This window comes from Spermophilus citellus, assembly GCF_964194105.1.
Source record: "Spermophilus citellus genome assembly, chromosome: 4".
Taxonomy (NCBI): domain Eukaryota; kingdom Metazoa; phylum Chordata; class Mammalia; order Rodentia; family Sciuridae; genus Spermophilus; species Spermophilus citellus.
The window spans coordinates 150,547,422-150,563,470 of NC_138185.1; the positions used below are offsets into that span (position 1 = coordinate 150,547,422).

General features: G+C 42.8%; 1 protein-coding gene across 3 annotated transcripts in view; it reads left to right on the forward strand.

Annotated features, from left to right (window-relative positions):
- SAMD4A (sterile alpha motif domain containing 4A) overlaps positions 1-16,049 on the forward strand; it is a 206,588-nt gene that overhangs the window by 90,932 nt on the left and 99,607 nt on the right. The gene's annotated exons all lie outside the window — the stretch shown is intronic.

Consider the following 16,049-nt stretch of genomic DNA (forward strand, 5'->3'; position numbering starts at 1 on the left):
AGGACTCTGCCTCTCACTCTCTGCTTTCTCAGGCCTCATGGATGCAGTTGTCTTCCAGCTGTTCTCCCACCCAGTAGTACTTCCTGCAGCTACCACCAGATTTGTCTCCCACACCGCCATTCTCATACAATGTCCACCTCAAGAACTGCCAACTCCACAGGCTGCCTGTGTGTTCCCCCTCCCCTCCCCAATCCAGTTCTCTGATACAATCAAAATCTTCTCCTTGCTAGTTCCTAAATGCTGGTGCAGCTTTGCCCATTATCCTTCTTCTACTTGAAATACTCTCCTGTCATCTCCATCTCCTAATCTCCAATTTGTCCTCAGGACTGAGTGCAAATTCTGTGCTTATGATGCCTCCTGAGACTGGCTCAACCAGAAGCCATCTCTCTACCCTCTGAGTTTTTGTGGCATTGACTATAAGATCACTTGGATAGCATGGGATGTAATGCCTGGCGTGGTGCTATTCCCTATTTGTCAAAATCCCTAAAAGGATCTTGGAGTTTACAGGAAAAAAAAAAATAAAGCCATAAAGAGGTTAATGCTTATAATGGGTCCAGAGTCTAGTTTCTCCAAATCCCAAACAAGTGCTTTTTGTTTCTTAGTATGTTTTTTTTCTCTGTCCTTCCTTGGAGAACAAGGTCTTACCCTTACTTGTTGAAAGAAAGTAAAGGAAAGAAGATAGAAAGGAAAAAGTAATAGTAGTAATAATAACTCTATAGTACTTTCTGTTTTATTCCCTATTAACATCCCTCCTCGCTTATTCTCTGTGACAGCCCTATAAGTAAGTACTGTTATCATCCCTATCTTGCAGGTGAGGCAACAGAGGCAGGAGAGGTTAAGTAACTAGCCCATGGTCACAAAGCTGAAGAGTGATAGAGTCAGGGAACCTGGCTCCCCAGTGTGACCTTCTCTCTTTCTACCTGTTATGCTGCAGGGTCAAGAAGACATGACAGAGAATCTTAAGCAGAAAGAAGGCTGACCCCTCAGTCAGAGCCCAAGACGACAGAGCAGACGTTTGGATTAGGCCACCATGTTTGTCTTCTGTTCATTTAAATTGAGGGGAAATAGCAATTATAAGCCTGCCATAGGAAGCAGGAGCCAGCAGGGCTCAGGGTTTGTGGTGACTCCCTGAGCTTCTGATAGAAGAGGATGAAAAGAAGGTCCTCCTGCACCCTTCACCCACATTTCCTGCCTTACGTTTCATTCACTGAAGGGGCCCCGGTGAATGGACTGTTAAATGGTTAAGATGCCCTGGAACCAGAGCCCCTCAGAGAAGGTGAAGGTGCTGCTGTTTTCTTTGGAAGCCCCCCACCCTCCTGGAGCATGTGTTTTCCATATCGAGTTCTCAAGGAAGGATCTGGAGACCACCTTGACTAGAACTCTGTGGCAAGTGTCAGGTTGGGCTGAAGCCGGCCGACGGAGCATCTCTGGGGGTTTTGTCTCTGCGAGGGCTCCTCTGTTTAGGACACTGTCAGTACTGCTTTTAACATAGGCTCCAGGAGGTGTTAGTGTTTCTGCTTATGAGAGCACACAGAGAAGTTCCTCAGACATCGTGAGCTTGGGAGCATGTCAGAGAAAGCGATCGGTCCTTTAGTAGCATGAAAAGATGATTTTGCAAAGTGTGTAGGGAGCATACACTTTGCACCAAGAATCCTAGAGTGAATGGAATAATACACCAGGCTCGATGAATCAGAGCTGAATCATATTCAAGTTCCTGCTGCATTTTGAGGGATTCCCTCCCTATCCTCCTCCCCTGAGCGAAAAGCACCACTTTTCCTGTGTTAAAAAGAAAATGTAGTTTTCACCTAGACCACTGAAATGGTTTTGTGGCCATGCTGTGAATGCACTGGAAGTTGTGGCTCAACCAAGATGACTTTATAGGTTAATGAGAAGTGATTTATTTTCTTTCAAGCAGAACATTGAGTCCCCTCACTGCCTGTTTGACTCCAAGTGAGTTTGTCTGGCCCAGTTCCTTGTCCCCACCCCCATCTGTACCACCTCTTATGACTCTCTTTGTACAGTTTTGTGATCTCCGTCCAGTCTGTTCCTGGTCATTAAGAACTCTCTAAGCAATGTGAAAGTAGGTTATTAATTCATCTAGTTTCTTGGAAGAAATGTGTATGTGTGAGGATAGCTTTTCACTTAAAAGGCCAAACCACAGAGAGCATCCAGGAAGTAGAGAATGAATGAGTCCAGGTGACTTAGGTCCTGTAGGGCTAAGAAAGGCAGCGCTGGGCAGAAGATGAAGCCAACTGACTTCAGGCAAGGCAGCTCCAAGTTCAAGCCTCTGTGCCATGTTTTACCAGCTTGTGACCTTGGCCAAATGGCTTAACCTTTCTGAATCTCAATTTCCTATTCATAAAATAAGGATGATAAAGCCTGATGCACAGGATTATACATCAGGATATAAAGTAGCACCTGTGTGTGATCATTGCTAGTGATTTTTATTATTGCTGCTACCGTTGTCACTGTCATCACCACTCTTTGTAGATGTGGGAAGAACAAAGGGGAACTTGACCACTATAGCCTCCCACTCATAGGACATAGCCTCGGACGTCAAGACAACCTGCATTCCTTACCTAGGGCAGCTAAAATTGCTCCTAAAACAACGAAAGTCAACATAAAAATTGCTGCTACATAGGGATGAAAACAAAGAACAAACTGTTTCCTCACTCCAGCAGGGGACCCCTTAGTTGAGTAGATTCCTTTTTCCCTCCTTCAACTTACAATATTGACAGGCAGCACCCCGGCAAAATGAGGCTCAGGGTGAGTGAGCCACAGGAAACCAACGATTCTGTCCTCAAGGAGCTTCGCATCCATCACGAAAGAAGAACTATCCAGGGAGATCTCAGGAGTTAGATAGAAAAGTGCTTAGACCACAAGAGAGAAGAAGGCCTGTGGAACTGAAGGGACAGGAGAAATTGATTTTAGCCCCAAATGGGACATGAGATCTTAATGGAAGAGGCAGTCTAGTGCTGTCACCTAGAGCTGGGGAGTTGAGTGATTGGAGGGAAGCTGGGACAGGATTGTATGGGGTCCTGAGCATCAAGACAGGATCTTGAACCTTACTGAACCCATGAAATGAATTCAGTCTTCTAGAATGAGGCAGTGAATGTGTGCTAGGCCAGAATCCAAACCCATCTGTCTCTGTGTAGGTTTGTCCATCTCACTGCCAGCAGGCAAGAAATCGAAGCTTGGATTATCAGGGCTCAACACTGCAGGCCCAAACGGTCACCTCGGGGGAGGGCGTGCAGAATCCATCAGGAAGTTAAACTGCAGGGCAAAGTGGGTGCCGTGGAGGCATTGGGGGTGAGCTGGGGCTGGGTGAGTAGAGAAGTGGGGATGGCAGAACGTCATTACCCCCATCTACTGCTTCCTTTTTGGATTCAGATTTTGTTTTCCTTTGGGGTACAGACAGCTATTCTGTTTTTGTGTATTTGTTTTTTGAGCCTTGAGATGCGTGTCCATCACTCAAATATAATCATCTTCATTCTCCCTAAGAGTAGTTGAAAAACATAGTAGGGTAGAGGGGAGGTGGGGAGATCTGACCCTAGGGGACTTTATTTTCCATCTCTATAGATGTCATGCTGATCGTGATGTGAATCTGGTCACTAGGATCCCTCCTCTCAGCACCAGCAGCTGAGAGTCAATAAGACTTCAGAAAGGACTGGCCAATTTCATAGGACCCCTGAGAGGAAGACTGGTTATCTTGAAATTTGTTTTCATGTTAGAATTGAGGCTTATAGCATTAGATTTGATCAGCTTTCAACTTTAGCTCTATAAAGGTTATCACCATTTAAAAAAAATTCAGATTATTATGAAAGGAAAATACTATTTTTTAGATATTATGGGGAACTGGAGCAATTTCTAAGACCACATGTAAGTCATTTAAAATTCTCTTTGGAACAAGGTAGTACATAAACACACACACACACACACACACACACAATCAAAATCAATTACCATAAAATGTCTGTCTGTAACATGGGAACAATGAATGATAAAGTACAACTATAAAGTATTACTATAAAGTAATTTGTTGCTCTGAAACCGGCTATGCATCTTCCCATGAAGTGACTGAGTGAAATATCACCCTATTAACAGGAGAGTGATCTTCTGGCACAGGCTGCGTTTGCCTGCATTTGAAGCTCACCAAAAGAGATCTTGAATGATCTCTCTCAAAGGTTACTTTGCCTGCTTGGAAGGGAGATGAGCACATTTGTAAATGATGGGAAGTTATATGCCTATTTGGGGTTTAAGGTTATTTTCTTCATATTCTTCTAGTAGCTCTTTTTCAGAGCATGACATTCCAGGTTTGGAGACCATGACTTACACATCACATCTTTGCTGAAGACTGAAGTTTTCCCTCAACTGTCTGAGACCCAAGTCACCCTAACTTTAATAGAAGCAGCACATGTTTGTCCAAAGGCAGAATTTGGCTCTTTCAGTCTCTGCCCTAAGGGGCCTGTTTATTATATTATGTAAGAATGTGTGAGGTCATATAAACAGTCATGGCTTCTACCTTGAACCAAAAGTCATCCTTATTTGGTGCTTCCAAAGTTAGAAAACAATAAAGGCAATAAAAGCATTCTCAGGATCAGTGAAGAAATAATGGCTGCCTTGTATTCAACTGTGGGTTTTGTGACAGTGTCAGCAAAATAGGCTGCCTGCTGCTTTTAGCACTTGATGATTGTACTGGTTTCATTTAACCTCTCAAATGCTTGGGAGGAACATTTTGGAAATTCACTGAATCCTCATTGCTATCAGGATGCCCAGGCATTCTTAGGAGAAGCTGTATACAGAGGCCCTGGGGTGAGGGCAAGGGGGCTCTGCAGCCTTTAGGAAGGAGTCCTGGCTCTGTATTTCTGCCACCCTCCAGAGCCCTGGGGCAGCTGAGTCAGAAGAAAAAGCATAACTCTTCTGCAGTCATTCTATTGGCTGAGCTGAAGGTAGATCAAATGTCTGTCGTCTCTGTGTAAACAGTAACAGCCACTAATATGGAACTTCAGACCTTAGCTCATGGGTATATATTGGTTTCTTTTTCAGACTGGGACCCTGAAGGCTACTCTCCCCTACTTTTGAAGCATCTGATGCCTCTATCTGAGCATGTAGCCTACTGTCTAAACCATAGAAAGCCAGGCTTGGAGCACATACAACGGAGGGGAGGGAGTGATAAAATCCATTTGCTTCTCCCCTCTGGGACCTGAATCCATTTTAGCAACCTAGTTGAATCCAATAAGAAATGCCAAACATTAAAGCGTGGCAGTCTCAGTCTTTTCCTTGGAAAGAACAGTTTATACAAAGGCCTTGGTCCCTGTGGTGTCAGCAGGAAGCCTGGCAAGAGGTTTGTCATTTAAAAAGTAGATACATTCAGTGGCAGCAAAAATTCTACCAAGGAAGTTTACTCTGTTTTTAGGGAAAGAAGGGCAGGAGTTTTGCTGCTCTTTTATGTTGCTTTTTGGATAAAGTTCTAAAAAAGTCATATTGTAAAAGCAGCTTTTTTTTTCAAACCTGACCTCTTTGGTATGCCCAAGAATTTGTGCAACAAAAGAGAAGGCAATGGATAATTGATCCTATTCTCCAAAGACCTTTGAACACTGTGCAGAGCCTGGCTTGGTTTGTACCATACAGGTATTTGGTCTCAGCCAATAGGAGGGCACCAATAGAATCTCTTTTTCTGCCAGTGTTTGTTTGTTTGGTTGGTTGGTTAAACATAATAGGGTGAAATATCACCCTATTTACAGTTAGGACAGTGATCTTCTGGCACAGGCTGGAACTCAGGGCCTGATGCATGCTAGGCAAGCACTCTACCTCTGAACTACATCCCCAGCCCCTGCAGATGCCTTTAAATACCAAGAATCTAGGGAGAAAAATCAGTTGATCCTCTTATCATTGTGACCAGTGCAGTAGGTCCCTTAACATCTCAGTCACTGTGCCCTAGAATAGTACTCAAAGAATGGAATAGGGAGAGATCCCAAAGAAGGCAAAGAATCTACTATCTCAGAGAGCAACTTATTTTGTGACCAAGATGCAACAGAACTTTCTGAAATGTTTGTTTGAGGGCGAAACTTTAAATTTATTCCTTAGCCATGCTTTCAGTCTGACTAAGCAATAGCGTAAGAACATGAGAATCCATGTTTTCTCAGTGCATAGCTTCAAAGTCTTTAGTTTGTTACTGAATGTGAGATTTAGGAACACTGTGATTTAATCAAAATGATTGCTTCTGGTAGCAAATTCAATAGTGTTGTCTTGTCAAATTAAGTTTTATCAAGTTTCGCTCAGATAGGGATGCCCAGCCCAGATCCACGCACGGCTCACTGTGCTTATGAAAGTGAGGTTGGTCACCTGAGTGAGCCTTTTATACTCTGTGGCTGTGGGACATCAGGGCTCCAGTGAACAAGTGAGTGGCCCGTTAGGAAGATCTCAGGGTAGAGAGTTCTTGCTAGGTTTGGAAAAAGCAGTTCTTTCAGTAAGCGTCTCGCACAGGCACAAACGTTACCCTAAATATAGAAGGCTAAAAAAGAATCCTTCCATGGGAGGGCTCCCTTAAATTAGCTCAGTTAATCTATTCATCTGTGTGTGCTGACTCGTGCCTAAACATTGGAGGCCAAATCCAAAAAAAGAAAAAAAAGAAGCCAGTGGCTCAACACTAGGAAAGATGTGGGACAACTGAGTTATAATCCTGGGCAAAGGAGCCACGGATACCACAGCAGGTCTATGCCAAAAGAGAAAATGTGCCAGCTTCCAGTGATCACCTTCATTAATGAACCTCTCATTTTGGTTTTATTTGGATTTTTCCATTTTTCCTGATTGTACTTAATTTTCAAATCATCTCAATATGCTGGTTTCGAACTTCAGATGTGACCAGAAGTTCTAAAAAGGTGTTAACCATTTGATGCTTTTAGTACTTTCTCTGTTTCCACCCTGTCAGGAAGTTCCTAGGTTTCCAGCAATATGCTAACTTCTTTATTATTTAATAGATGGCTCCAGATGATCATGCTCTAGGCCTTCCTCTCTGAATTGGCACAGAAAGCAATTCTTAAGAAAGTATAGGACTGACGAGATTTGGACTCCAGTTTCCAGAACTAGAATGGCAAAAGGCAACATGACAAGATGCAAAAGAGCCCCTTACCCCAACCCAGTCTATGTGTGGTCAGGTCTCTGGTTCCTGCTGAGTCTGCTGAGTCTCAGCTACACTCTGGCTCTTGTTTCCTTCCTTTTGTTATCTAACTCTGTACCTACTGACTTCTTATTTCTCTGTAAAAGTCAGCTAGTGGAAAACACCCAAAGAACCTCAGGACAGGAGGAGGAATTTGGAAGTGGCCTAAGGGTGGCATTCTCTGGTATTAAGGAGGATGCAAAGTTGTCCTGCAAAAGCTATCACTGATACTCTTTCAGTATTGGGGCAGCCTATTTGGTGTTCAAAACCTTATAATTGGGTTGATCTATCTTTTGCTATACTTGAAGAAATGAATTTTATGAATAATGTTTCTATTTAAAGACAGTAAAACAACAGAAAAAAAAAAAAAAACTCTAATCCCTATTACCCTAACTCCTCCACGCACATAGTATTCTAATGTGGTTTATTCCTGAAACTGACTCATTCAGCTTTTCTCCTGGAAGTTGTCAGTATGTAGCCTGGTTAATGGAGAAAATCAGTGTGCTGCCCAGGCTGCACAATGCCATGACTCATTCCTGGCATTTCAGAGGCTTTGTAATGGAAATCGTAGTTCCAAGCTACAGTTCTTACCAAGTGGATATGTGAATGTTAATGAAACACAGCAAAAGTCTCTGAGCTCCTGCAGAACTCTCGCCATAGACTCCATGTCTGCTTGACGAAAGGAAGATTTTTGTGGGGCGGATTGCTCCTCTCCGTAACCCACGCATGCCTGGATACCACAAGTACAATATTTGGCTTCAGTGGAAGGAGGAAATTCTCTCATATGTTGGAACTGTTTGGTTGAAAGGGCATTTTTGTCCACCAAATTAGTCCTTTGCGGGGTTTATGCTATTATCTGAATGCTTTTTAAACAGTCTACAATGTCCTGCAGCCAATTTTCATTTATTCTTTCTTTCTTTCTTTCTATCTATCTATCTATCTATCTATCTATCTATCTATCTATCTATCTACTGATCTACCTATCTATGTATTGTAGCGAGAAAGAAATGACATTTGAAATGCCAATACCTTTCTTTCCCATCACTAGGTTCAAGGCTGAGGCTCCTATAACAAAAGAGAGATTTTTACAAAATAAAAACATACAAATTTATTTAAGTATAAGTTTTACATGGCGTGGGAGTCTTCAAACACTGAAGGCCTAACCCCAGCATAGTAGTACATGACTAGAATCCCAGCGACTCAGGAGGCTGAAAGCCAACCTGGGCAGTTTAGCTAGACTCTGTCTTAAAAAATAAAAAGGGCTGGGGATGCAGCTCAATGGTAGAATACCCATGGGTTCAATCCCTAGTACCTTCCTACACCTCTGCCCCCGCAAAAAAAAAAAAAAAAAAAAAAAAAAGCAGGCCCAGAGAAACAGGGGAGCCTGTGTATTTTCATACTTAGGTTTGAGGAAGAGTGGATGGTGGTGCAGAAGTATAGTTGGAGGACCAAAGACCATGACCTAATAGAAGTAACCTGGGGAGCTTAGCAGGGCCTGTTTGTGCAGATTCTTCTTGGCGTCCCTGTGTCTATGAGGATAAGGAGATTCCTTTCTTTAAGGCACAGAGCAGCACCTCTGGAATGAAGTCTTCATGACCTGCTTCAGGGGAGGGTGGGGAAAGATGAGAGTAACATTAGTTCAATTTTCTCAAATGCCAAGGGACCATGTTTTGAGCAGTTGCTATCTATCATTGGGGGCAGGGCATGGGTAATTTGAAACCCTGGACAATCCCAATCTTTTACCTTACCTTCTTCACCCAACCCTGTCCCTAAACTTTTTTCAAATGTCATTTCCCTTTGTTTGTGCTATGTCAGATTTTAAAATAGTGAATAGCCAAGAGACGCACAACAGGAAGAAATAGGGAAACAAGGAAGACAGGTATTTCAAACCTTTATTTTTTATTGACTTGGATTTAAAATCTTATATGAATGTCAGATTGACAGAACTTTGGGGAAACTCACACACTTTGTCCTCGTTGTTCTTGAAGATTGGAAGGGTAGGCCAACTATTTAAAGTTGATTTTTTGGTGATTCCCACATGTCTACAATCCTTTGGACCATTGGAAGGTAGACATTTAGGAGATATTTTCAGTAAAAGAAGAGAATAGTAATGTCTCTTATAACTCAGCCACTTTATTCCGATCCTGTCTTTGCTAACAATAGCTCCCTGCTACATGCTCTTAAAACACAAGTGCTAATATTATAAGAAATGAATTATATGAAAAACAGTCTTTTCTAAAAGGACTAAAAATACCAGTCAGCAACCAAGAGCATTTAATCACTTTCTTCCACTTCCTGACGAATCAGGATGCTGGGCAAAAACCATATATCAGTGGACACCTGCAGCCTGGGCAGCCATGGAGATTTTAGCTTGTAGAAGTCAACAAGGATGTCCCAGGTGAAAATGCCAATCATTAGACCAGCACCGAGTCTTAAAATGCACAAATCATTGTCTCCCATGACATTCTTTGGAAGTGACAATCAATGAAAGAGTATCATGTTTATTTTTTTTCATGTGAGGAAACTGATGTACAAGATTTTATAGTCCCACTCTTAGAACCTAGGGGACCTGTCAACAGTCGGTTGATAACTCTAAACAGAGTCTCTTTGCATTGCTCTTTTCTGCACAGTGACCCTTCCACCTCCTTATCCTTATCAAGTCCATCTCAGAATGTGTGAAGAGTAATATTTCTGTTTGATAATCTTCAAGATTTACTGAGAAGATTCCATCTGGGCCTAACCCAGGATGTGATGAGATAGTGACTTTGAGGATTTGGAAGCAAAATGACTGGGGGACAAGTGTGTGTGTGTCCATAGATGGATGTTATTCGAAGTGCCACAAGGGCCACATTTCCTTATTTTGGATTCATTCAAAAGTGGCTCATGCTCAATTCTCCACTACCAGTACCCCTTTGCAATGTCTTCTGGGAAACCCAGGCTTGTCTGAGGTAACTATGTGTTTCATGGTACAGAATCTTAGACTTCATGTAGAATAAGAACCGTACAAGTGAGAAGTAAAAGTGTTGGTTTTAATGCAATTGTCAGATTTGCAGTTTGAAAAAAAAAAAGTGATTTCTCAGGAAATAAAAATTAGGCAATGCATGGTGAATCAGGACCCGATAACTAGCACTAATTTTTTCCACTGCGTCTGCTGAAGAGTTGCTTCTTGCCAATAGAGTGTAATTTTCAGGTCTGTCACTGAGACATTTAAATTGTGAATATCTCTGGATTATGAACAAAGATCATGTTTAGGGTCTTAAGTGGGGTATTAGACCTTTTCCCCCTCACATATGATTACCTTCTTATATGGTTATTTTAAGGGAACTTACATGACTTAAATTTTAGCCACATTTGTTAAATATTCTTTTCCAGAAAATTGAAAAATGAGTATTATTTGAAACAAAATCCAGAAACCTCCATTTCAGCACATTCTTTGATTTATACTGTTGAGGTTTTAAGAAAACTTGAATAGCCAGTCTCACTGAGAACTAATGAAGCCCAGTTTCTATTTTTTACTTTATTATTATTTTTTACTACAGAAGTTTGTTGCCACGCAAAGTAAAAGAAACCTCCTGCTTTTAATCTCTCCAGAAGACATTGCCAGTGAGAATGTTGTTATTGTTAGATAATCATAATGGTATGTTCTGGAGTCCCTTCTCCCCTCGCCTGACACACCCAGTGCACTCATACCCGCCAGCAGAGCCAGGGAGAGACGAAGAAGAAAGCAACGACTTATTTGCTTTCTGAATTTGATTCTGTATTGCTTTGGAGACATGCTGGGATTTGCTCCTCAACTCTTATTAAATTTCTAATGCCTGTCAAGGTTTAGATTCCTTTGTAAGGAAAATCCATGAAAATACAAGTGAAACTCTCAGGCCACGGTGTGCAGATCTTTCCTCCAGCAAACTTTAGCTCAGTGTCAGCAGTTGAGGGGTGGTGGACCCCAGGGCTGCTAGGCTGGGAACCAGAAGTTAGGGCAGTATGTGGGACCCCTGGGCAAGGTGTTCTCCTGTCACAAGCCTCAGTTTCCCCATGACCTACTGGTCATGCTTGTTTTGAAATGGCTATGTGATCATGTTTGGAAAGAGATTTTGCAGACTCTTAAATAAGACAGTACTACACAAATGATAGCTATGAATGACTATTAATAAGTCAGAAACTAATCAAAGGTTGAGCAATTGGATGCGCATCTGTCATTACATTTGGGGGACACTGGTAATTTTGGAAAAACTTTCACTTCAGCTGGTTCTTGATGGAGTCCCAAATGGGAAATATGTAAGGAGACCAGTTTAGTGGAGTTTAGACAAAGAAAGGATTAGAAATCTCTGGAAAGGCAAGTGGTAGAAGTAGCTATGACAGACTGGTGCTCCAGAGGATGGAGAGTTTATGGCTGAGTCAATATCCCACGTTAAGAGGAAATGTAGAGCTATTGAAGAGAGACCATAGAATAATTATGTCACCATAACCTGCAATATGTGGTTACAGGCCTGGCCTTACAGGGAACATAGAATTGAACAGTGAAAGCATGTTCCAGAGATGGGTACTTTGTTAAAGGGGTGAGTGGTTTGGGAATAATCTCTGCATGAGGCAGGATTCCTGTTCTCATTCCACAATTTGGCCTTTAATATTTGGAATTCTGGGAAGTGTGCAGCTTCCCACAATTCCAAATTCTTCCCACATTCTTCTACATAGAAGTATCTAATGGCATGAGTTTATAGGGGAAAAGTCCATATGTTGTACTTATTTCCATGACTCAAAATACCGCAGCAGTAGCCAGGGCTTGCTCAGTTCTGTGTTAGCCTCTTGTCTTTACTATTTCATTCTGTTTTCTCTGCTCTGTGGCCTTTGTATCTTCCCAGGCCACACCTGAATAGGAGGGAGTCACAGAAAAATGAGGCGGTTTCCAGCAGGCTGTTGAGCATTGGTACTGACAGTAGCAATATAACAAACATACCATAATTGGGTTCTGAAATCTGAACCAGCACCCCTGTTCACACACACTCATTAGAAGTTTCATTTTAAGAATCTCATACATTTCCCAGGTCCTAGTAACCCTGTTGATAATAATGCTTACTGATCACTGGCTATATTTTAAGCATGTACTTGTGCATACCCCGACTTGTTCCAAAAAGTGTTTAAGAGGCAGTTACTTTTAAATCTAGTCTCCATCATGTTTCGCTCTAGATCTGTACTCTGTCTATGGCTGTGTTCTTCAAAAAAATAAATAAAAAAGATAATGCAGTGGGCAAGAAACATGTACCAAATCAGAGCATAAAAGGAAATAAATTAAGGACAAATTCCCACTCTATTAACAACATAGGCCAGCCCAGAGTTTTAGGCTTTCAGTGACTTAAGTTTGAGCAATGCTGCCTTTTATGTAGTAGCCTCCTGGAAAGAGAATCAATGAATGAACAAGGACACGCACTGGTTTTAGGATTACTGGTACCTGGATAACCAGCCCTGTGTTCTCCAAAGCCAGTATGTTGTTTTCTTCCATTGATAGCTTTCCATGCAATGCTGGACCCTCCTCCTAGGAAACTGTGTACCCAGGGTGGGCCCTGCCCGGCTCTGGAGGGAAACAAGTATTCACAGGTGCCCCAACCTTCATGGGCTTGGGTTCCATTATCCACAAGTCTGCAGAATACTAAGGGAGGGCCTTCATCTCTCAGAGTCAGAGTCCTCTCCTTTCCAAGGTCCACCAAAGGGGATGGAATATCAGGTAGACAAGCCTCTGATCCCAGGATAATCCTTGTAGGGAAGACTGAAAACAGACACAAGCCTAAGGCCCAGGACAATGGTTCAGGGAGTTTCGTGAAAACCCCACTTCTGTCTCTGGGTACACAAGTGGAAGACAGTGGTACCCGAGGACCTGCATGGTTGCCTATGATTTCTGTTCTCTTTATTGAAAGGGCTAGTTCCACAAGGGATAAGGGGAGAGTGCTGATCATGAGGTTGGGACTCCAAAATGACCTGTTTCTGCTATGTTCTTTTTTTTATTTAATTTTTTTTAGTTGTTGATAGACCTTTATTTTATTTATTTACACGTGGTGCTGAGAATTGAACCCAGTGCCTCACTCATGCCAGGCAAGTATGCTACGGCTGAGCCACAACCCCAGTCCCTCTGCTATGTTCTTAACCTCCTGTGATTCCTCATTGAGAATCACTTCTTGGCATAATTTATTCCTACAGAGGGCCCACCACACACAAACTCACCGTCTTCCCAACAGAACTCTGAAAAGGCTTCATCTATCTCCATATTTTCCATCAGAAAATTTAGGTTCCTTCCTATAGCTTGCCTGTTTCATGAAGGAAGAAAAGGGACATAGGGGTCATTTTGAAAGTATTGTTTAAGTGATCATTTGAACCATAAAGAAACCATCTTTTTATTCTTCAAAGCAAAAGGCTTTTTCAAGCAGTAGATTGAAGTCTGAATTGTTCCCTACAACAGAAAAAAGGTGTTGGGGGGGGCATCTCCTGATGTATCCAGGTAGGAACAGTTTTGTAGGAAGTGGTGGATATATGTAATTGTCTATACAGAATCTCTGAAACCAGAAGATTCACTAAAGAGAGAGTTTTCAACCCTATTGTTTCAAACTCTAAGCAAAATATTGGCATAGAAAAGAGAGTTTTCCAAAGCCAACCCATTATTGGCTCAGATATTAATAGAAAATCAGGAGTCAAGAAAGAGAAGAAGGTAGAGATTTTAAAGTCAGACCTGGTTTTAATTTTTGTGGTTATTTCAACTAGTAAGAGAAACACACACACACACACACACACACACACACACACACACACACACCACATCCCATGCCAGGCATAACTTGCTTACCCATTAGAGAAGAATTAACTTTTTTTAGGGTACTACCTTAGGGACCATAAATTTAGCAAATTAACTGACATTTCTAGAAAAGCTACATGCTTGTGCAGTAAATGTTTACCAAAGTAGTGACACTTCAGATGGTACCCCCAAATCACTGGTCCACTTCCAAAGGGTGAGCAGTTTACTTTCAGGAAATGGATTACTCACTTGTGGAATGAGACCAACACCCAGGCTACTCAGTTTCAACATCAAAATGCAGAAAAGAACTTTCCTGCCTCAAATTTTCAAACCTTTTCCAGATGGGCCAAGGGGCGTGAGTGTGTCCTTGAGCCCAGCAGGGCTGGCTCAGCCAAGGGGTCTGCACACATGTAGCCACTTTTCCCCCTGAGCACTGGGAAGAGGATCCAGGCTTGTGGTGGGTTGCTGAGAAATGGCTCCCCGAGCGTCCGCCCTATTTCCATTTGCCAAACAATGGCAAAGAGATACAGGGAAATCTCTGAAAATACCAGAGTGTGTTCAGCTGAGACGCAGCCCCCTCCCCCAATTGCCTTTGCTGGTTTCACTTCTCAGCCGCAGCTGCCTGCATCTGCCTGGGAAATGGAGCCTGGCCTGGGGAAACACAGCAGGGTGGTAGCGTGTGTTTTATTCTTTAGGACGCGGACCTTTGCCCTGGTAGCCAAAGCAGGCCTTCAGGAGGCCACTGCACAGCTCTGGACTTGGAGTTAAGCTGGACGCCTCAGAGCAGAACCCCGGGCAGCTGAGTATAGCCCACCACTAGCTGGGGGCACCAGGCTTTCAAAGAGAATCTAAGTATACCCAGAGGAGGGGGCCAGGGCTGTGGGGGCCTAGAAATCATCATCTAAAGATGATTGGAAAAAATGGGATTTTTAGCCTGAGAAAGATATTTAGGGGGATGGCCATTTTGTGAAAGGGAGGTAGATTTATTTTTCTGTATTTTTTTATTGTGGTAAAATCTAAGATTTACCAGTCTAACCATTTTTAAGCATACAGTTCTGGGCATTAAGTCATTCATAATGTTGAGGGACCATCACCCCTGGTCATGGGACTTATTAAGTCATCCTGAACAGAAATGGTACCCATTAAGCAATAACTCTCTTCTCTCAGCCCCAAGCCCCTGGCAACCACATTGTCCTTTCTGTCTGCATGAGCTAGACTACTCCACCTCCTACAAGTGGAATTGTACAGCACGGGTCCCTTTGTGTCTGGCTTATTTCACTCAGCATAATATTCTTGAAGTACATCTCTATTGTAGCAGATGCTAGGATTTCCTACCTTGTCGTGGAAAATGATATTCCATTGTATGTATTTCCCACCATTTGTTTATCCATCTGTCTCTTGATGGATATTTGGGTTGCTTCCTCTTGGCTATTGGGAATACTAATACTGTGGCATGTGATTATTTGTGATTTCAGAAAAATTGACCTGGGTAAAAGTTGCAGAAGCTGATTATGCCTCATTAACCCTAGCTCCCTTCAGTGGTGGAAGGGCTCCCTGTAACTGGTAGCAGCTCAGCCTGGGTAATCATCAGGGCAGAATCCTGTCAACAAGTGTAGGAAGGCCCTATCCATCTCCAAAATCTTGTGATTCTCCAGCAGAGGGGGTGTTCACCCTAAAGGCAACTTCTGGAAGAAAAGAAAGTGGTGTCAGATCAACCGCAGGTTCCTGGAGAAAAGAGGGAAGTGGGATGGGAAGTTACCACACAGTCCTCAGAGGGATTTGCCTGGGGTTGAGGTCAGAGGCTGATGCTACTGTGGAGCTCAGACAGAGGTTCCCTATGACCTTGAGGAGATTTGTCCAGAGCTCCATAAAAAGCTTGGTTGCACTCTAACATCCTGAGCACGAGTGAGTCCATTTTTCTCAGCACATCTGCCCAGAAAGGGGGGCTTCCCTAGAAGACCTGCCGCTGGGAGACCTAAGCCCCATTTCCTTGTAGGTCATGCTGAGTCTAGGTGAAGGTGTAGACAAAGGTGGAGGATGTTGGATTGGGGGATTTGAAGGCTGAAGGTCAGCTGAGATGGGGATGCCCTGGGTTCCCACTCACTTAGCCTC